Source organism: Orcinus orca, chromosome 7, assembly GCF_937001465.1.
Source record: "Orcinus orca chromosome 7, mOrcOrc1.1, whole genome shotgun sequence".
Classification (NCBI taxonomy): Eukaryota; Metazoa; Chordata; class Mammalia; order Artiodactyla; family Delphinidae; genus Orcinus; species Orcinus orca.
The window spans coordinates 53,077,901-53,102,027 of record NC_064565.1 but is presented as its reverse complement, the minus strand read 5'-3'; the positions used below and the strand labels follow the sequence as shown (position 1 = coordinate 53,102,027).

At 35.4% G+C, this 24,127-nt stretch overlaps 1 long non-coding RNA gene across 1 annotated transcript in view; it reads left to right on the top strand.

Annotated features, from left to right (window-relative positions):
* The first annotated feature begins 1,167 nt into the window (after positions 1-1,167).
* The window catches only part of LOC125964961 (uncharacterized), a 113,557-nt gene continuing 90,597 nt past the window's right edge, over positions 1,168-24,127 (top strand). The window contains exons 1-2 of the long non-coding RNA XR_007478312.1: positions 1,168-1,312; positions 2,160-2,251. This is a non-coding gene — a long non-coding RNA (uncharacterized LOC125964961). The remainder of the gene's footprint in view (positions 1,313-2,159; positions 2,252-24,127) is intronic.

The following is a 24,127-nucleotide window of genomic DNA, read 5'->3' as shown; positions in this document are numbered from 1 at the left end:
AAATTGTTGTGTACAACACCCTTCTTTTTAAAATCACTTAGAAGTGGGAAGCAGCCGCATAGCACAGGGAGATCAGCTCGGTGCTTTGTGACCACCTAGAGGGGTGGGATAGGGAGGGTGGGAGGGAGATATGGGGATATCTCTATCAGAAGGAAGGAGATATGGGGATATATCTATATGTATAACTGATTCACTTTGTTATAAACCAGAAACTAACACACCATTGTAAAGCAATTATACTCCAATAAAGATGTTAAAAAATAAAATAAAATTTTTTTAAATTAAAAAATAAAATCACTTAGAATAAATAGCCCTCTGCAGTGTCATGAGAACAGTATATTCTTCTCACATACAGATATGACACAAACCAGAGAGCTAGATCTTGTGTGTGGCTTTGGGCAATCAATCTTATTATTTATGGCAATACCTCATAGAATCTATTTCATGTTAGAACCATGGTGTTCTAATGAATAACTTTACCTCCTCTTATTTTAGCTACAAACCCTAAGTGACCTCTTTTACTTTGCTTATTTCCCAAAGTTCAATATAGCTGATCTATCTATCACCAGTGAAGAAAATTCATGGAGGTAGTTATAAAATGCGTACAGCTATAACAGGATTTATTTAGATTTTTCTGAGTAAGGAATTAACTGCTATTTTCAGAGACAAAAAAAAATCCCATAAGGTCATCTTTGTAATAAATTTTCCTTTATATTACCTATGAAAAAGCAAAAATGCTACATTGAAAAAAAGAAGGCTTGAAACTGATATCTAGTATTCTTATTTTGATCATCTCAGCTCTAACATGTGTCTTAAATTAATTAGTTGGCATTAGTTTTAGCAGCCTTGACTGAGTGAGATTCTCTGATATGGAAGTCCAGGAATCCTGGAGGTAAGCCATTAAGTTCCTGAAACACCAGACAGTAACAGATTTTGGGTTCTAGGGGGTCAAAAAATAACACCACTGTTCCCAACCTGAGATCAGAACCAATTTACAGAGAATGATACAAGAGTCAAACAGTTAGAGATCAAAATGTCAGCTTTATTACTGATAAAAGCAATAGTGAAGGACATAGCTTAGATAAGTCCTAATAGTCCTGCTAAGGTTCCTCTGAATTGAAGTCACCCCATTCCCATTACCATTACAAAACCCCTGCTTGTCTGCAGAGGTAGGAGCACAGCCTGCTTGACCAACTTTATCACGTGACTGACAGCAGGTATAAAGCCACCCTCTCTGTAGGCTGTGGGATTCCAGAGAGAAAAGCAAAGGGACAAACTGTGGCAGCAAGTCCACTTCATACTTGCAAACCAAGTAAGTTGTTCCTCTTCTCTGGGGAAGGAGAGCATTAGGCATGGTGAGTGAGATCCTTGGGCAGAGTTTCTCATCCTCAGCACTGTTGACATTGTGGACTGGATAATTCTCTGTTGTAGGGTGCTGTCCTATGCACTGTAGGATCTACCCACTATATACCAGTAGCACAACTATTAGGTGTTTCAATGCAAAATGTACCCAAATATTGCCCAATGTCAGGGATGATAGTGGGAGTGTGAAATTGCTCCTGATTAAGAAACACTGCCTAGGGACTTCTTTTACTTGGAAATGAGAGGGAAAAGCAGTAGGTGTTCCTCATAACTGAAAACTAGCAATTCAGTGAATTTGACCACTAGATTTTAAACTCCTTGACTACTTCTTTGAAAAGTAAAGTCTAGAAAAGTGCCTTTCAAATTGGCAACAGTGCAAAACATTCTAACTAATGATAACTCAGGCATTATCATAAGAAAAAGTGTTACTTGTTAAGAAGAGGAAAGTTATTATTTCTACTGATCAGAAAGCAAAAATATTTGCAAAAATATTATTAATAAAAATTAACAGATGAAGATAAAGACAAGAAGGAAAAAAATAAAGGTGGAAGGGAGGAATATGACGAAATTAATCTGCCCAATATTTACATGTTCCCTTTATAGTACACAGCCTTCTTCTCAATATTGTGCGGGATTATAAACTGTACCTGTAATCTGTCATCTAAACTCTGTCTTCCCTGTTATGAAAAATATGTGTTATGACACACACCCATAAAAAGTTCAATATCAATATCACGTAGGGTGTGAGTCAGTGCAATTCAGTGCTCTCCTTTTGCCTTTTGGAATCTATGTTTTAGCTCCCTGAAGTGAAGAAAGCCCTGGCTTTGTTTCTGTTCTCAGTCTGTAAGCCTGATGTCTCCCTCCATCAGAGGTTTTTCATCTGGATTAGGTAAATTTCATGTATAAATCCATTTTCCACATAGCTACGGACACCATGAAGTAAACTATCAGAAAAGAAAAAAATCTTGTCAGTACCTGGCGTTGGCTAGCTAAGGTTATGGGATAAGACAAGAAACCAGGAATAAGAGGATCAAGTGTGAGCAGTGATGACGGTGTGGGCTAGGCATGGTCACAGGGCCAGAAGCAGAAGTCATTTTAAAGACAAAGTGTAACCTTGGGTCAGAAAATGCTTGGGCAACATGAAGAAGATCCAAAGAGTTAATGGTTTCCAACTTTTTGATGTCATATACTCCTTCAAAGATCTGATAAGTGCTACGTACCCTGAACCCAAAGAAATGTATACACATACACAAACACACACAAGTTTTTGTAGAGTTTCAGTGGGCCTTCACAGATTATTAATCTAGGATAAGGCAAGGCTGTTGGGCAAAAATTTGCGTAGCCAGGGTAACTAACTGAACAAAAGAATTCTCCTTTGCATTGCTACATGGGATAATGTCTTAAATGAAACAATAACATCAAAACAGATAGTGTGGGCAGTCATATAGATAATTTAGATTCAGAAGTCTTTTTGAAGAAAGAATATGTTTGACCTCAATTATCTTTTAATTAAGTATTTTTATTGATCAAATTCATGAGTCTTCAATTCATATTGCCTGTGGACACAGCTCTGATCTAAATAAAAACATTCTAAAAATCTCCTTTTCCAGTTTATACCACATCATTATTCCCTTAATCACAAAATTTTAGAATCTGATATAGGAGAACAGATTTGCTAGGCCATATAGTAATTTAAGACCTGCCTTTAAAAAAAATTTTTAACACAGATATATGTTGCATTCTTAGAACATAAGTTAAGCTTATCTACATTTGTTTCATCAGTTTTTTTGTGTGTGTTTCTTTGGATATTCTACCTTTGCTTTCCATTTTTAAAAATTCTATTTGATTTCCCTAGTTCTGGATATAAATGCTCATGATTACATTACTCTTTACCTTTGGTGCTGCCAACAGAAAACATACATGAAAACTATAAGTTATCTCCCTAAACCTACACTTGTCTTCTGTCCACCACAATCTCAACTTAGACAGCCCTTTGGTGAGCTACAATAAGAGCTAACACATACTGTCTATTGTATGTCAGACCCTGTCCTAAGTACCTTATATAAAGTATCTCATTTAATTCTCAAGGAATACTACAAAGTGCCTATTTTAATCACTGCTCCCGGTCCCCCAAATAAGGAATCTCAGGCCTAAAAGGTTAAGTGACTTTGATCACCACTACTAAAGTGGCAGAGCAGGAATGCAAACTCAGGCCTTTGATTCTTCAAGAGCTTTTAACATCTCCACTGTACTACCCATATGCACAATTATTTGTTTAGTTCTCTTTTTAATAGCCATTATTTTTATTTAAAAATTTTTCTATCTGTATCCATATGCCTTTCCAATACATACGCTTTGTATGTAATTCATAAACAATGTTAATTTTAGTATCTCGATAGCTGATCAAGGGAGAGATGGCTGCTTTCACACTGCAGGGCATAAGGGTGTTCCATGCACAATCCCAAAACAGAGGTGGTTGCCCTGCTGCATTTTAAGCATTTATAAAATTTTTGCTTAACTTGTACTTGAAGTCTGTTTCATCTATTTCCAAATTTCTTCCTTCTGTGTGTCTGAAAAAATCTACTATACATACTTTTTTATTGGATGCCTTTTTTCTTAATTTTTCTTCTCATACCTTGTAAAAGAAAGAAACTTAGTCAAGTGAAGAGAGCACTTTCAGGGGGTTCAGAAGGCTAAGATTTTATTCTTGACTCTGCTACTGACCTGTTATATGCCCTTGGGTTTAACCTCACTGCACCGGACTTAGTGAAGAGGTGTTTCAGCTTCTCTGCTAACATGCACTCAATGGGCCAAATCCTTCAAATGAGCCAATTGCACTTGGGGATTAAGTTAAGCCATTTGGAGGGGCATTAACCCTTTCTAGTCAATGAAGTTTTTATGCACGAGTAGAATAACTGACTAAACAGAGCCTACTGTCCTTCTTTATGCACTCCTCCTATCCCAGTTGCCTAACTTAAACAGAAAGTGTCACAGTCAATAACCAAGCAATACTTGGGAGAAGTGCTGAGCAGTGGGAAGAAAGGAATAGCAAGTAAATGAAACGACCCTCCACAAACAGGTGAAAAAACTGTAGAAATCAATGACATGACAATGGACCGCTTTCCCCTCCTCACTGAATTTAGTAGTCGCCTGTTTGTCTCTTCTCTCCTTTGCTGGCTGCAGCATTCTACGAGTAAACGTGTCATAGAACAGCCCTGCATTGTCACCGCACTGCCTGAGAAAGAGCCTATTCATTAAGTCCAGGGATGGCATCCATTGCCATCCATTGGATCAAAGATAAACTCCTGACTGTTGCCTTCAAAGCTCTCCATTAGCAGGACTCACTCCACTTATGTGTTCTAATCTCAAGCCTATCAGTGACATTCTCTCTAGAGTAGATTCACAGTGGGTTCTTCCACTACTACCCCCAGCCCTTTTCCTGAGACTTTCCATACACACACCCCTGCCTCCTGCCTTTTGATTTCACTGGATTCCCTCCTTTCACAGGAGGCACAAGACCTGCCTCCTCCAAAGCTTCCCATGATGAGTTCTTCCAGAAAAATCCTTAGTGAAGCTGAGGCTCTTGAGAGATAAATGTATTTTTCTTTATAATGGAGTTGGGGCAGTGATTCTCCTATTAGATGTGCATGCTTCTTGAGTCCTGGGAACCTTTTTTCAATTGATAATTTAGATGTCCAGTCCCTGGCCAGGAAATTTGTTGATACGGTAAGAAATGAGATGACCAAATTTTACAGTCTGGGGATACAGCAGGGTTCTTATGAAGTTGCACAGATGTTGTGAACATCCTTTTTCAGTTTTGATTGTAGAATTGTACTTACATATCTAGTTACAAATTATGTATGGGTCTCTATCAAAGAGGGAAATCTCTCTAAATAAAAGCAAATGGATTAGGAAGAGGGAATTTTTGCTTTGGTTTTCTGTTAATTCATTTAAAATCTGGAAGTGAAAGCTGTGGGTTAGGAATGAACAGATGTTTAATAATTTGTTATTCCACTTTATTATAGTACTTTCAAATAAAACTTGAACAAATATGTAATTGTGCAGCCTTGAGCAAATTACCTAATCTCTTTGAGGCTTCATTTTTTCAGTGTAATACAGGGATAATTTTCACCTAACTCCAATGGTTAAATGAGAATAAGGCAAAATAAATCATACAGCACTATGCCTGGCACATATTATGAACTCAAAAAAATAAGTTTTCTGGCTCTCTCCCATCTCTTTCTAGTTTCTGCATGTGTTAACACACTTTTAACCTTTGAATGGAAAAATCGAATGGAAACAAATATAGGAAAAATAAAATTGAATCTCCATGAGGGATTAAACCTCCATGAGTAATTAAATGAAAGTTTTAATTTAAAATGGAATCTTCTAGCTGACAGCCTAGAAGTAACCCACTAAAATATCTAAGAAGATACAGGAAAGTTAGAAAACTCATATCAATTCTGAAAACTATAGCTGATGGTCATCTTGTTGCCAGAATCTGGATGAAATGTCCCATAATAACATTAAGGCTGATGAAACTATACTGAAGCAAACAATTGATAGCTCTTTCTTGGTATAATTTAGAAAAGAAGCAATCCTGTTTTCTTGAAAGTTGTCAGGAGCACCTTTCATCTCTCTCCTCAGACTATTTCCTGGTTTAGAAACACAAGGTCATTGCCAACCAAAACAACTATAAAGGTGCTATTTTTTTAAAGCAGCTGGAATTCTGGTAGACTATCCTGGCAGCTGTAGAATCAGCAATAAAATGCTAGGAAGGGAAAAAAATAAATGTAGAGCTAGAATAGGCCTTAGAAACATAATACATACTAAGAATTGTAATTTAATATGTGCTCCATCTATACAGAGTGCTGGGCAACAAGAGTGAAAGGGTTCATGTCAGGTCACCATAACCTCCACTAACTGAGTATATTTCAGACAGTAGAAGTTGTGATGGAAATTTTGCACTTCAAAGCATTGACCACGTCTAGATCTGAGGATGTGAGAGCACATGAATTTGTTAGACTTGGGGGAAAGGGTAATATATCAATGTAGTATCTCATGATAAACACTGGATATGGATAGATCCCTACTCATTTGAGGATGAATAAACAGAAAACAACAATTTAGAGGGGAAAAGAGGAAAGGAGATGGAAGGGTACCATGCCATGGAAACCCAGAGAAAATCTTAAAAAAATTTTAGCCAGGTCCAGAAGACAATTTTGTAAAATTGTTTGACATCTTCAATTAAGGTCAGAGATGGCATCTACTGCCCTCAGGATCAAAGACAAACTGTACCATTTGTATTAAAACTCTCCATTGGCAGGACTAACTAACCAAACAATAATAATAAGACCCCTTGGAAATAGGAGCCAAAATCCACAAGGAGAGGAGAGGATGAGATGAAAACAAAGTAGAATGAAATGCAAAGGGAGTTGGATATCATAAGAAGTGATAGTAATACTGGGAAATACCTTTAAAGAACTCATTTAAGCCATAGCAATATTTTGAAAACTACACAGATGATTAAGTTTCAGATGGTGATTTTATTCATTTATTCATTAAGCAAATGTTTATTGAGTGCTTACTCTGCCAGACACTGTACAGCAGTGAACAAGACATAGTAATAACAGAGTTGAGGTCTCTATTCTTAAGATTAATTTTAGGATTAATCTAATCTCTGTATGGCAGTGAGGAATTCAGACAAAAATTCAAAACAGCTGATCCTGATCAATGCTAGGAGAATTAGAGTAAACTGTATAATAGAAAGTAAATGGTATTGAGCTACATGAACTGCTTATATATTTTGGAGATTAATCCTCAATGCAAAAATGGTCAGAAGACCTAAATAGACATTTCTCCAAAGAAGATAGACAGATTACCAACAAACACATGAAAGAATGCTCAGCATCACTAATCATTAGAGAAATGCAAGTCAAAACTACAATGAGGTATCACCTCATGCCAGTCAGAATGGCCATCATCAAAAAATCTATAAACAATAAATGCTGGAGAGGGTGTGGAGAAAAGGGGAACCCTCTTGCACTCTTGGTGGGAATGTAAATTGATACAGCCACTGTGGAGAACAGTATGGAGTTTCCTTAAAAAACTAAAAATAGAACTACCATATGACCCAACAATCCCACTACTGGGCATATACCCTAAGAAAACCATAATTCAAAAAGAGTCATGTACCACAATGTTCATTGCAGCACTATTTACAATAGCCAGGACATGGAAGTAACCTAAGTGTCCATCGACAGATGAATGGATAAAGAAGATGTGGCACATATATACAATGGAATATTACTCAGCCATACATAAAATAAATGAAACTGAGCTATTTGTAGTGAGTTGGATGGACCTAGAGTCTGTCATACAGAGTGAAGTAAGTCAGAAAGAAAAACAAATACCATATGCTAACACATATATATGGAATCTAAAAATAAAATGGTTCTAACGAACCTAGGGGCAGGACAGGAATAAAGACACAGACGTAGAGAATGGACTTGAGGACACGAGGAGGGGGAAGGGTAAGCTGGGACGAAGTGAGAGAGTAGCATTGACATATAGACACTACTAAGAGTAAAATAGCTAGCAGGAAGCAGCTGCATTGCTTGGGGAGATCAGCTTGGTGCTTTGTGACCACCTAGAGGGGTGGGATAGGGAGGGTGGGAGGGAGACGCAAGAGGGAGGGGATATGGGGATATATGTATACGTATAGCTGATTCACTTTGTTATACAGCAGAAACTCACACAACATTGTAAAGCAATTATACTCCAATAAAGATGTTTAAAAAATAATAAATAAGATCATTTAAATAAAAAAAGTAAATGGTAATCAGTTTAAGGATTGGGTGGTCAAGGGGGTTCTTTCTGAGAAAATCATATGAAACTGAGACACAGATGGCAAGGAGCCAGCCTTTCAGAGAGAAGGGGGAAATTCTAAGAAAAAATATGTTAGTGCCAAAACCCTTATGGTAGAAACAAGCTCAATGTGTTCAAAGAATGGAAGGAAGGCTAGTATGGCTGAATCTTAGTGGACAAAGAGATTCTGTTAAAATATGATTGGAGATGAAGTCAGAACATGTAAAGTTTTGTAAACAAGGGAAAGTAGCTTGGATATCATTCTAAGTGTACAGGAAGCCATTGGAGGTTTTAGTGAGCAAATTGATCTGTGTGTGACTTGAGTTTCCAGAAAGCAGAATCTGAGACAAAGCTTAAAGGTGGGTACTTTTCGGGAGAATTTGATCCCAGGGAGCAACTAGGAGGAACATGGGAGCAATTCAAAGAATGAGGGAGAGCCAATACAATAATGTATTAGTACAGTGGCTAACATTAGGGCTTACTAGATACGAAGGGCCATCTGACAAACCATTTGGAATGTGCCATTGAACTGTCTATCCAGGAAAAGTTAGGGGGAAACATTTCCTAATTATTTCCCCCATCATGTCCCATTTCCCACTGGTCAAATATCTGCCCCACCGGACACTAATATATATCTATATCTGCCTCTAGCTACATACGCAAATAGAATTTATATATTTAATTTAACCTCTCAGATAAGAAAAATTCATAAAGTATACTTTAATAAATTATTAAATTTAAAAATTGGAAAGGAAAAATTATAAAATTATAAATTAGCAAAACGTATCCACTTGGACACTTTAAAACACTATCAGTGCCAAATAACAAGTGAGTCAAACAAGAAATTACTAACACAATAACAGAACAATTTATAAAATAAAACCAATACTTGTATAAATTTGTGAAATGAAGCTAAAACTTGCACACAAAGAAGTTCCAAGTGGTAAAAGATTTTATTTAAGAACAAAATTAATTAAATAATTCAACATAAGAAACCATTAGGAGAAACCCTCAGGAAAGTAACACTAAAGAAAAACAGGTTTGAAAAAAAGAAATTGAGTAATGAGGAAAGATGAAAAATTATAACTTTTCAAGTCCAGGATCTGGTTTTTCTAAAACAAAAGTAAACAACAAAAACATGGCAAGTAAAAACAGACAAGCCAAGAACCAAAATTACATTAAGACTGACAAAACTCAGTCTTTAACTTCTGCCCATGAAGGAGCAACAGAAATTTGATCTACCCTCCAACCATAACCAAATACAAAACTAGACAAATAAAACAATAATTTTCAGATATTTGACAGTAAGCAGAACAGAAGGGACATCTCTGAAAAAAATAGGATACAAATCAAGTGAGCCTTATGAATACTCCAATTCACTGTCTAGAGAAATCTTCCATATTACAGCACAGGAAGGGGGAACTGAACAGACTGGCAGTCTTGCTTAGCTGAAGAGTTCAAAATGCTGGGAGGCAAAGTTGGCTAGAATCTGTGCTGCAAAATATCAGAGCTGAGGAAAATAAGACTTGAAGCAAAAGATAAAAAAGTCAATAGAAACTGGCCCAGAAATGGTGAAGATAGAAATTGTAAACAAGGGCATTAAAACAAGAAGATATAAGAAAACATAAGTGTGATAAGGAGAGAAGTAGAAGATATATAAAAGACCCAACTCTAATTCTGGAGATAAAAACCACAATTAAAAAAAATACATATACTGAATGAGATTAGCAACAGATTTGACACTGAAGAAAGAAAAGTTAACTGAAAGACGTGGCAGTAGAAATATTAAAAATAAATGTAAAAAGCCTGAAAAAATCAACAGTGACAATGAGCTGCTGCCATATCAAGAGATTAAACATATATGCAATTGAGTCCTATATGGAGATGAGGGAGGATAGGGAAATAGTATTTGAAGAAATGGTGTCCAAAATTCTTTTAAATTTTTTGAAAGCTACACACCCACAAATTCAAGGAGTTAAACTCCAAGAAGAAACATGAAGAAAACTACACCAAATCACACCATAAACAAATTGCTGAAAAGCAATGATACAAAGGAAAATCTTAAAAGTAGTCACAATATGTTAGGTATAGAAGAACAAATATAAAAATAATAGCATCTTTCATGACAGAGAACATAAAATTCAAAACACAATGGAGAAATATCTTTAAATCATAGGAAGAAGGAAGAGGGGAAGGAAGGGGAGAACAACTAGAAAACTAAACCCAGAAAAGATTATCATTATAAAGTAAAGGCAAAGTTTAGCTATGCAAAACCTGAAATAATTCATTACAAGCAGGCCAGCACCACAAGGAACTTTAAAGGAAGTCATTACTGAAAGTTATGCCAGATGGAAATATGGCTCTACACAAATGTAGGAAAAATGTCAGAAATGGTAGTTATGTGTGAAAAATTTAAAATTTGGGAAAATATCAAAATAAGACATTCTTCCTGTTAAAGAAAACTAACTGGTCAAAGCAAAATAATAACAATATATTGTGGGCTTTGTAAATAGGAAAGAACACGAAGTATATAAACACTAGCATGGGCTGGGAGTGGAGAAATGGAATTATTGAGTTTTAAGGTTCTTATACTATTCTTGAAGTATAAATAAAGAAGCATAACTAATAATAAGAAGATGAAATCATAAAAGAAGTTAATACAAATGAAGACAAAAAAGGGAAAAGGAACAAACATCATGTTGGACAAATTGAAAACAAATAGCAGAATTTAAATTCAACTCTATTGATAATTGCATTAAATGCAAATGGTTAAACACTACAAAGTCAATTATCATATTGGATTTAAAAAAGCAAGACTCAATTATATAAAGTCTACAAATTAAAAAAAACTTTAAATATAAAGACATAAGTTAATAGTAAAAGGATAGCAAAAATATAACATCCTAAGACTAATTTTTAAAAAGCAGTAGTGGCTATATTACTATCAAACACTGCATCTATGAAGCCACTATATCTATAAAAGAGACTGAAGTTTGGTTAAAAATCTTTTCATAAATGTTTCACATATCTGGGTATGACAGAATAAGATACTACTGGATAAGACTGCTTGCAGAAAATATCTACTGTATAAAATTTGGACATAATAAAAAAGGAACTAAAAAGTATTTGAGAGGAAACAGAAGCAGACAGTTTCAGGTAGGGGGTTCATACTTGCTTGGCAGAGGGAAAATAGGCAGCTATGTAAGCAATTTCCCACCACTGTGACTTCTAGTCCAGGCTAAGTACAGTATAGAAGGCATACCTTTGCATGTGAGAAACAGTCTCTAAGCAGCCCAGGAAAACACAGAAGATCTGAACTGAGATTGGATCTGCTTCATAAGAAATAGTTTGCAGTTCAAGTCAGCCCTGAAAATTATCTGCTAAAAACATGGAAATAATACTCATTGGAGGGACTTCTGTGGGGGCACAGTGGTTAAGAATCCGCCTGCCAATGCAGGGGACATGGATTCGATCCCACATGCTGCAGAGCAACTAAGCCCGTGCACCACAACTACTGAGTGTGCACTTTAGAGCCTGTGTGCCACAACTGCTGAAGCCTGCACACCCTAGGGCCCGTGTGCCGCAACTACTGAGCCCATGTACTGCAACTACTGAAGTCTGTATGCCTAGAGCCTGTGCTCTGCAACAAGAAGCCACCACAATGAGAAGCTCACACACCGCAATGAAGAGTAGCCCCAGCTCGCTGCAACTAGAGAAAGCCTGCATGCAGCAACAAAGACCCAATGCAGCCCAAAAAAAAACTCATTTGTTTAAACTAACAAAATTCAGAACCTACACAGCATTCACAATGTCCATGATACAATCCAAAATTGATACATGAAGAACCAAGAAAATGGCGTGTATTCAAATGAGAAGAGCAATTGTCTGACTCCAAGATGGACCAGGTGTTGCAACTAACAGAAAAGGATTTTAAAACTGGCTATTATAAGTACTCTCAATAAAGTAAAACAAAAACTTTCCAATGTCTGAAAATCTCAGCAAAGGAATGAGAAGTCTGAGAAGAAATAACACAGTAAGAAAACCAAATGGTGTCTGACCTCCAGAATGAGGGAGTAAGGAGTACAGTGGACTGCCTCCCCAGCAAAACAATAAGTTAAGTGGTGAAATTAAACAACTATTTTCCAAAGTTTCTGGAAATTCCCCTAAGGGCACACAGCAAATGAAGAAATACACATTGAAGAAAATCTACTAAATCTCAGTAGGAACAGCAAGTGTCTGTGGCATGTTAGCCATGACTTGCTAATTACACACATCAGGCCTGTATTACAGAAATTCTACCCTGGTCATGTGCAGCGAAGAAGATGGGGTCCCCCTCCCCAACAGCTCCCAGTCTGAGTTTATGGTTTCATTCCTGTAGGGGCAAATTGCTGACATTTCTCATCCCACCCCCACACTCTCACAGCCTGTGTTGCAGAAGTTCGATCCCAGGCAGCTGCAGCTGAGAACAAAGCTCTCTTCCACCACTCAGCTGAAATATTGGGTCCCTGATAGCCCCTGCCCAGCTCTCTCATAGGCTAGAAGTTCTATGTCAGAAGAGGCAAAAAGAGAAGTCTAGGAGTTGCCATTCACACCCCAGTGCCACTCATGTTACCTCAGGGAAAACAGGTTACAGCCCCCAGCTCTGGTGTAGTGCTGCAGGAGAGGAGAGAGAGAAAGGAGATTATAAGGACAAAGATCTTCACAGCTCTGTTGAAAGTACTAAGTTTATTTGCAATAGAGAGTAGAGAACTTCATGCTCTGATACAAGCAAAGCATCAGTGCAGCCAGAAGTGTAATAGAGACAGTGAAGAAGAGCCCTCCTGTGATCATAGACAATTCTGTGCTCGTTTGCTTGAGTGCACCCATTCAGGAGTATTCACAGCAAGACATAGAGCAGATGAGATAGCATGCCCCAAGGGACACTTGGAACCATCAATACAGGACTGAGGCCACACTGGCATTAAATATAACCTCTGACAAAACACTGATTAATAATAAAGTATTTTGACCCAGAAGCAACTCATAGAAAGTCAGATTTAAGAATAAAATTACACTCATCCCTAGCAGTCTGAAGACAGTGTGTATGCCAAAGACTGTACCTTTCCAGGAGAAATCAGAGAGGGAGCCTCCAATCTCCTAGTCTCTGGCTGAAAAAGGACCCAGTGGGTGGGAGGTGGAGTGGGGTGGGGAGAGTAGAAAAGTAGACGTGCAGCTGAGCCTGTGCATCCGGAGCCTGTGCTCCACAGCTGGAGAAGCCACAACAGTGAGAGGCCCACGTACCGCAAAAAAAATTAAAATTAAAATTAAAAAAAAAATAACTAGAAACATATGACAATGGAAACACGATGACCAAAAACCTATGGGATGCAGCAAAAGCAGTTCTAAGAGGGGAGCTTATAGCAATACAATCCTACCTCAAGAAACAAGAAACACCTCAAATAAACAACCTAACCTTACACCTAAAGCAATTAGAGAAAGAAGAACAAAACAACTCCAAATTTAGCAGAAGGAAAGAAATCATAAAAATCAGATCAGAAATAAATGAAAAAGAAATGAAGGAAACAATAGCAAAATCAATAAAACTAAAAACTGGTTCTTTGAGAAGATAAACAAAATTGATAAACCATTAGCCAGACTCATCAGGAATAAATGGGGAAGACTCAAATTAAGAGAATTAGAAATGAAAAAGGAAAAGTAACAACTGACACTGCAGAAGTACAAAGGATCATGAGAGATTACTACAAGCAACTGTATGCCAATAAAATGGAAACCCTGGAAGAAATGGACAAATTTTTGGAAAAGCACAACTTTCTGAGACTGAATCAGGAAGAAATAGAAAATATAAACAGACCAATCACAAGCACTGAAATTGAAACTGTGATTAAAAATATTCCAACAAACAAAAGCCCAGAACCAGATGACCTGACAGGTGAATTGTATCAAACATTTAGAGAAGAGCTAACACCTATACTTCTCAAACTCTTCCAATATATAGCAGAGGGAGGAACACTCCCAAACTCATTCTATGAAGCCACCATCACCCTGATACCAAAACCAGACAAAGATGTCACAAAAAAAGAAAACTACAGGCCAATATCACTGATGAACATAGATGCAAAAATCCTCAACAAAATACTAGCAAACAGAATCCAACAACATATTAAAAGGATCATCACCATTATCAAGTGGGGTTTATCCCAGGAATGCAAGGATTCTTTAATATACACAAATCAGTGAATGTGATACACCATATTAACAAATTGAAGGATAAAAACTATATGATAATCTCAATAGATGCAGAAAAAGCTTTCAAAAAAATTTAACACTGATTTATGATAAAAACCATCCAGAAAGTAGGCATAGAGGGAACCCACCTCAACATAATAAAGGCCATATATGACAAACCACAGCCAACATCATTCTCAATGGTGAAAAACTGAAAGCATTCCTCTAAGATCAGGAACAAGACAAGGTTTCCCACTCTCACCGCTATTATTCAACATAATTTTGGAAGTTTTAGCCACGGCAATCAGAGAAGAAAAAGACATAAAAGGAATCCAAATTGGAAAAGAAGAAGTAAAACTGTCATTGTTTGTGGATAACAGGATGCTATACATAGAGAATCCTAAAGATGTTACCAGAAAACTACTAGAGCTAATCAATGAATTTGGTAAAGTAGCAGGATACAAAATTAATGCACAGAAATCTCTGGCATTCCTATACATTAATGGGAAAAATCTGAAAGAGAAATTAAGGAAACACTACCATTTACCATTGCAACAAAAAGAATAAAATACCTAGGAATAAACCTACCTAAGGAGACAAAAGACCTGTATGCAGAAAATTATAAGACACTGATGAAAGAAATTAAAGATGATACAAACAGATGGAGAGATATACCATGTCCTTGGATTGGAAGAATCAACAGTGTGAAAATGACTCTACTACCCAAAACAATCTACAGATTCAATGCAATCCTTATCAAACTACCAATGGCATTTTTCACAGAATTAAAACAAAAAATTTCACAATTTGTATGGAAACATAAAAGACCCTGAATAGCCAAAGCAATCTTGAGAAAGAAAAACAGAGTTGGAGGAATCAGGCTTCTGGACTTCAGACTATACTACCAAGCTACAGTAATCAGGACAGTATGGTACTGACACAAAAACAGAAATATAGATCAATGGGACAGGATAGAAAGCCCAGAGATAAACCCACGCACATATCGTTACCTTATGTTTGATAATGGAGTCAAGAATATACAGTGGAAAAAAAAAAAAAAAGAATATACAGTGGAGAAAAGACAGCCTCTTCAATAAGTGGTGCTGGGAAAACTGGACAGCTACATGTAAAAGAATGAAATTAGAACACTGCCTAACACCATACACAAAAATAAACTCAAAATGGATTAAAGGCCTAAATTTAAGGCCAGACACTATAAAACTCTTAGAAGGAAACATAGGCAGGACACTCTATGACATACACCACAGCAAGATCCTTTTTGACCCACCTCCTAGAGAAAGGGAAATAAAAACAACAATAAACAAGTGGGACCTAATGAAGCTGAAAAGCTTTTGCACAGCAAAGGAAACCAAAAATAAGAGGAAAATACAACACTCAGAATGGGAGAAAATATTTGCAAATGAAGCAACTGACAAAGGATTAATCTCCAGAATATACAAGCAGCTCATGCAGCTCAATATCAGAAAAACAAACAACCCAATCCAACAATGGGCAGAGAACCTAAATAGACATTTCTCCAAAGAAGATATACAGATTGCCAACAAACACATGAAAGAATGCTCAACACCAAAAATCATTAAAGAAGTGCAAATCAAAACTACAATGAGGTGTCACCTCACACTGGTCAGAATGGCCATCATCAAAAAATCTACAAACAATAAATGCTGGAGAGGGTGTGGAGAAAAGGGAACCCTCTTGCACTGTTGGTGGGAATGTAAATTGATACAGCCACTATGGAGAACAGTATGGACGTTCCTTAAAAAACTAAAAATAGAATTACCATCTGACCCAGCAATCCCACTACTGGGCCTATACCCTAAGAATACCATAATTCAAAAAGAGTCATGTACCACAATGTTCATTGCAGTACTATTTACAATAGCCAGGACATGGAAGCCACTTAAGTGTCCATCAACAGATGAATGGATAAAGAAGATGTGGCACATATATCCAATGGAATATTACTCAGCCATAAAAAGAAACGACACTGAGTTATTTTTAGTGAGTTGGATGGACCTAGAGTCTGTCATACAGAATGAAGTAAGTCAGAAAGAGAAAAACAAATACCGTATGCTAACACATATATATGGAATCTTAAAAAAAAATTGTTCTGATGAACCCTTGGGCAGGACTGGAATAAAGACGCAGACATAGAGAATGGACTTGAGGACACATGGAGGGGGAAGGGTAAGCTGGGATGAAGTGAGAGAGTGGCACTGACATATATACACTACCAAATGTAAACTAGATAGCTAGTGGGAAGCCCCGCATAGCACAGGGAGATCAGCTTGGTGCTTTGTGACCACCTAGAAGGGTGGGATGGGGAGGGTGGGAGAGAGACACAAGAGGGAGGGAGTATGGAGATATATGTATACATATAGCTGATTCACTTTGTTATACAGCAGAAACTAACACAACATTGTAAAGCAATTATACTCCAATAAAGATGTTTAAAAAAATAATAAATTATCATTGAAGGTTAAAAAAAAGAAAACAACTGTAAATGAGCTAGATTGGCTAAACTAATATCAGATAAAGAGACTCTAAAACTTCTAGAAGAGGAGGAAACTCTTCTCAACTTTAAAACTTCTAGAAGAGGAGGAAACTCTTCTCAACTTATTTTATGAGCCAGTATTACTCTGATGCCAAATCTACAAAAATCTACCAAGAAAGAAAACCACAGACCAATATTTCTTATGAATATACATGCAAAAATCCTTTTGCAATATACTAGCAAACTGAATTTAGCAATATATAAAAAGGTTAGTTAATATACCAACACCAAATGGGTTTTATGTCAGGATTTCAGAATTGTTTAACACTTGAAAAATCAATTGATATAATACACCCTATTAATAGAACAATGGACAAATTTCATAATATCATCACAACAGATGCAGAAAAAGCACTGACAACATCCAACACCATGATTAAAAAAATAGTCAAATTAGAAGGAGCATCCTCAACTTGATAAATGGCATCTGTGAAAAATCCTACAGGTCTCATCATATCTTAGGTGAAAAACTTCTTCCAAAGATCAGGAAAAACAAAGAGTGTGTGCTCTTGCTACTTTTATTTGATATTGTACTGAAGGTTCTAGATAGAACATTTAAGCCAAAAAAAAAAAAAAAAAAGCATCCAGACTGGAAAAGAAGTAAACTATTTCTATTTGCATACAAAGTGAACCAATATACATGATATTCTAAAACCACTAAAAAGCTATTATAATTGATAAATGAGGGCTTCCCTGGTGGCGCAGTGGTTGAGAGTCCGCCTGCTGATGCAGGGGACACGGGTTCATGCCCCGGTCCGGGAAGATCCCACATGCCGCGCAGCGGCTGGGCCCGCGAGCCATGACCGCTGAGCCTGCGTGTCTGGGGCCTGTGCTCCACAACGGGAGAGGCCACAACAGTGAGAGGCCCGCGTACGGCAAAAATAAAATAAAATAAAATAAATAAGTTGAGCAAGATGTAAGATACAAGAATAGAGTACAAAAATGATTTGTCTTTCTATATACAGGCAATTACATTCTGAAAATGAAATTAAAATAATATTTACAATTGCATCAAAAAATAAAATAATTAGATATACATTTAACAAAAATAGGACAAAACTTGTACTCACAAATCCATAAAACAGTGTTGGAAAGATTAAAGACCTAAAAAAATGGAAAGATATTCCATGTTCATAGGTTGGAGGACTTAATATCGTTAAGATGGCAATACTCCCCAAATTGATCTATGAATTCAGTGCAATCCTTATCAAAATCTCACATGTCTTCTTTACACAAATTGATAAGCTGATCCTAAAATTCACATGTAAAGGCAAAAGACTCAGAATATCCAGAACAATCATTAAAAAGAAGGTCAAAGTTGGCATATCCATATTTCCTTATTTCAAAACTTATTACAAGGCATCAGGAATTAAGACAGTCAGCCGTGGTACTAGAATAAGGATAGACATACAGATCAATGTAAGAAGTTGAGAGCATAGTAATGAACCCTTACATTTATGGGCAATAGATTTCTGAATTGCCGGATTTCCAAGACAGTTGATTGGGGAAAGTATAGTACTTTCAACAAGTCATGCTCAAGCACAAAGAGTTCTTAATAAAGCAATATAAAGACCCTTGTTAGTACAATAAAATATATATACAACAAATAGAAAAAAAATTTTTGGAACATGAAACTCTAGAGTCCCATTACTAAAATAATTAGAATTATAATAGAGATTTTTTTTGTTCTAATTACCCAACTTTGTCCAAGAAATGTTTACCTGTATTATAAGGTATTAAACAGAAATAAGAACATAGGCATAAAAAGAGATTATCATTGATTTTTTAAAAATGGGCAGATTTTTAAGTACTCAGTATAGAAGGCATATATTAGCAAGTACTGATTTTTATATATGTGTGTATATACATGTTAGTGTATGTGTATTATTGTAGTAATGGAATCACAATTCATTGGTTAAAAAACAATTATAGTTACAAATAGGAAATGCCCAATTAAAACAATGCAAAGTAAAATCTCGAATAATTAAATAATTAATAAATGATATTTAATATATTTAACTTGCTATTTTAGTAAATTAATTTAATGTAATCATTTAATAATTAAAGTAGAAGAAAATATGGGTGTGTATTTGATTTCAAAAGGCTGAACATCCATTAAAATTTTTAAAAAATATACCAAGAATAAGGCTGATGGATTTAGCTATATAAAATAACATATTTCTAAACATTAATAAAAACAGATAAAATTAAAAGAAAATCAAAATTTCTGAAAAACATGTCTTAAAATGTAATAGACAAAGACTTTTCCATATATGAACAGAGCATATACAAGTCAATAAGAAAATTAATAAAAACTCCAGTAGAAAAATGTGAAACAATAATAAGTATTGAGTAGAATGCATCAATAACGTTAGATATATTTCAGTGTTTCATCTTGCAAATAATTAAAGAAATTAAAATTAAAAGGGAAATAGAAGTCTTTGCTTACCAAATTATTTAAAAATAGACAAAATAATGCCTGGGCAAATATTCCATAAAAGACCCTCTGCCCCTAATAGTAGATATGTAAAAAGTGCTTTCTCAAGAGTAATTTGGAAATAGGTATTAAGAATATTTAAAAATATGTATTCCACCTGCTTCAATAGTTACACTTCTAAAATTATTCTAACATAATGTAAAATTGTTATTTGAAATATTCTCATTTCAACCAATAGTGGAATGGTTAAACTGTATTGATGGCAGCTGTTAAACCTCATAAAAGTGTTAGAAATTACATTTCTGAGGACCATTTCAACCTATGGCATATTTATATATAATGTAGTATTAGATGGAATAAACAGAATTCTATTAAAATGATGACAGTTAATGCGAAATACACAGTAGAATTTTCTTAGATAACTTTTATTTAACCAACTCACTGGATTAACTCAATACTACTATTCCCTCCATAAAATTAGCCACAGAATTGCACCCCACAGAGAATGCTTGAGGTTGTTAGGCTTACCACTTCTACTCTTATCCTTTAAACTGTCTGCTCACCAAGCATGAGTTACGTAAGTGTTCAAAGATCTCTTTATGCCATTTGAACTTACAGTTGTAATTAAATAATTTAATTAAATTTTATACAAACTGATAGAATTAGAATGTGAAAATAAAGTGTTATTCTGAAAAAAACAAAGCTGATGACTTAGAAAGATTAAATAATGGTGACTCTCTAAAAACAGATTTATTTAATTACGCACAGGTGATACAAGATTTTTTAAATGTGGGATAATGTGAAATTTTAAAATAATTCTAAGATTATACACATCTTTAAGTTTTCATATCACTTTTAAGAAACCAATACTTGAAATTGTATACCATACAGGACAGATTATATGAAAATACCTTCAAGGATGAGATAGTCATAGGAAAAGTTTTGGTTCCATGTCAAGATATTACTAAATATTTATGCCTTTGTCTTTGTTTTCAGTTAAAACAAACCGTTTTAGGTATGTGTGTGTCATTTTATATGACTCTCACTCTTCCTGACTTTTTCAGTGATCACACCAACCATCAGCCGTGATCACTCATCAGCAGTATTCTGTATGATCAACAATCAGTGGGACCCTTGCTGTCTTAATGCTGTGTATGACCCAGGAACCATGACAGAACCCTAGGGGAGATAGGAGATTTGAGGAAGAACCAAAGTCAAGTTTGTCTGCCTGCCAGTCTGGTGAAATGGGAACTCAGAGTCATAAAGGAAGAATAGTTGCATACAAAAAAAAGAAAAGAAAAGAAAGAGCAGTATTTTTTGCACATCAGAATGTGTGGCTTGAAGAGTGTAAATATGCCAAATATTGAGTGATTATTACAAAGCAGGGGGCTTTTGAGTCATGTCTATTTTCTCCTTCCACAATTAAGATACATCACTTTTATAAACAGAAAAAAAGAGCAATGAATTATCAAGGGATGTAGTAATTCAATTAGGAACTTAAACCGTACTGACTGAAATTCATGTAATTATGTTTTGAAGTAAAAGCCATATAGAAATATAAAGTTTAAATAATTTCTTTACCTTTGGTATGAGAAGGAAAAGACCAAGTGTTCCTGCTATGACTGTTTGTGGGTATATGTGCAAAAGGGGCAGGGATGAAGGTGAGGGAGGTGGGGAGAGAGAGGGAGACTCTAATCTAGAAATCAGCCACCCAATAAGAGAAAGTTGGAATGACTCTTCTAGAATACAATATAAAGGGAGGAGGAGTAGATTTTCCCTTTCTGAATGTTGGCTCATTAATAAGAGTTAGTTCTTGGCACATAAGCATTCCCAGAAGATGGAATATGTCTTTCTCCTTAAATTCATACAGGCTACCCAGAAACTCTTAAGTTCCTGGAATTTTTATTATAATTTTCATATAAACAAGCAATCATTTTGAGATTATAGTTCCTGGTAATGATCTCTGTGGATGCCATCAAAACATACATTTGCACTAGAAGACAGGGGATGAAAGAAATGGGAAAGACATTTTCTTAAAGATATATTTTTATTATAATGCTTATTTTTCTTTATTCATTCACATTGAGTATTACAGCACCATTAGTAAATTGTTATTTTTATGAGTCTGTTTCACTCAGGAAATTTCTTAATTCATTACATTTTATTAGATCAGCAGTAATGAACCAAAAACAATATCATTTATTTTTATTACTACTGTAGGTTAAATCACAATGATTTATATAGCCAGATTGAAGCAATGACTGTGTAATTACTCTGTTATTGTCAATGATATGTTTTTCTTAAATAAGACACTTTAACCAAATGTTAAGCCAATAAATATAAAAACTTGTAAGTGGAAATACAGTAGTAGACTAGCCACACAGTCACCATTTTGTACTGATGGTATGATGGATCTATTCTGGATGGTGGGCATGACTAATGTAAGGCAACAGGCAAAACGCTGGTATTAATGAAGTGACGGTGATGAGTCTCTCCACATCAGGATACATGGTTTTAAAATGTTATTATTGTATCAAAAATACAGTGGGCTCATTCCCTTAACTATAAACTGAATATAACCATTCCAGATAGACAATTGTCTGTATTTTTCTTTTTCTATGTATGGAAAGGACTATTTTCTAAGCATCTATGACCATTTTCCTTTAATGTCTTACAGTTCCTAAAAGTCATAGCGTGTTAGTAAATGTTCTTTCAGTCCAATCTCCTGAAGGCTTATGTCACTTTAATTGGTCCTGTCTTCAGGAGAAGTGGAGAATAGCTACTCTGGCACCTGTATTGTAATCTTTAAGCCACTTGAAGTAATCAAAGAATGTTTTCCTATTCTGAGTAAAAAAAACCTCTATTCAAATAGGAGATTTCAGTAACTAAATGTTAAGGACTCAAGCCAACAAGTTTGGGGGATTTTATTAAAGTTGTATTAATATTTACATCTATCATGAAAGAATTACCTTCAAAATATCTAGAAGAAGAACAGTTATGGGTCTACCACTCATTATCCACAATCTGGTATACAAAACCAGAGAAAGCCAAACAATTAACTCATTTGGCAGCAAAACCTGACCAGAGCAGTCGTGTGCTATTGACAGTTTTTATTCTACTTAGTGTGATTAATCAACTATTTCGTTGCAGTTTTATTAATGTGCTTGATTATAGAATGTTGTCCTAGAACCTGCTGTGAGTCTTCCCTAATGTGTAGTGAAGGCACTATATTACTTTCTAAAATTGAAAAAAAAGAAAGTCTTTATTCTGAAACACAATGAATCCAAAGGTTTGGGATAAGGGGTTGTGAATTTGGTTTGGAAAGGTGAAACAAAGTGTTCTAAGTAATGTTATTCTAAGCTATTTTCCCAGTTTCACTAATTTTTAAATATATCATTTTTTACTTCCTAACCTTTCCTCTACCCTGCCTGGTTAATTCAAAACCATAATGGGCAATACAAAGTCAGGTAGTCATACACCTTGTTACTGGTCCTGAGATAATATGAGGATGGCATTAACACTTCATGTATAGAGATTACAGCAGATGGCCTCATTGTAAGCAACCTGGGGGAGAAAAGATCAGAAATATTTTGTCCAAAAATTTTGGAGAAACTGAGGTCAACTTAGAGAACCAAAAGGGAGATGAATGTTTTACATTTAGAAATCCATCTAACAACAAAGCTTCCTAAAGTAGGAAGAAAGCATATAATCAGGTTCTCGGTGGTTTATAAATTATCATCATGCTCTCAGAATACCCTCATTCTGGTTTCTTGTCTACTTTTAACATTGGGTAGCCTTTTCTTACAGAGTTATGTCATGTTCCAGACTATGCAAAGTTAAGTAATTCCTTAAGTGTGATAAGTCACAGATATTTCTCTTTATATATAGAAGTAATACTATTTTGGAAATAGTAGTTATTATTTTTTAATTTTTTCTTCCAGTTTTATTGAGGTATAATTGACATACAGCACTGTATAAGTTTAAGGTGTATAGCATAATTACTTACATACATCATGAAATAATTGCCACAAGTTTATAGCATCTCATATAGATACAAAATGAAAGAAAAAGAAAAAATATTTTTCTTCGTGATGAGAACTCAGGATTTGCTCTCTTCACATACAACATACAGCAGTGTTAATTACATTGATCATGTTGTACATTACATCACTAGTACTTATTGATCTTATAACTGGAAGTTTGTACCTTTTGACTACCTTCATCCAATTCCTTCTTAAATATAAACTAACATGTTGTATAGCATATTTCTTTACTACTAATTTAGAGCACTCTGAGTAAAACAAATACAAAAACGTTCTAGCTCTTTTTCTTCCTTTTCCTCTCTTCCATCTCTTTTTCGATTCTGTTTTGCTTGAGTTTCTTCAGGGGCAAACAATTTCGATTTATCACTGACCGTGTGACTATAACAGCAGAAGCTAACAAATATATGCGTAGTCACACCAAATGAACACACAAGAACCCAAACACCAAGAGAATGCTCACACAACTATGGACACTTTTTGTTAACAACAGAGACTCCACTTAACAAAAAAGGAAGAAATTACAAGCTAATTTTTTAAATTTCAGTGATTTATATACATGTTATGTCAGAATACAATATGAAAGTGTAATGCATTATAAACTTTATCTCCATGGACGTT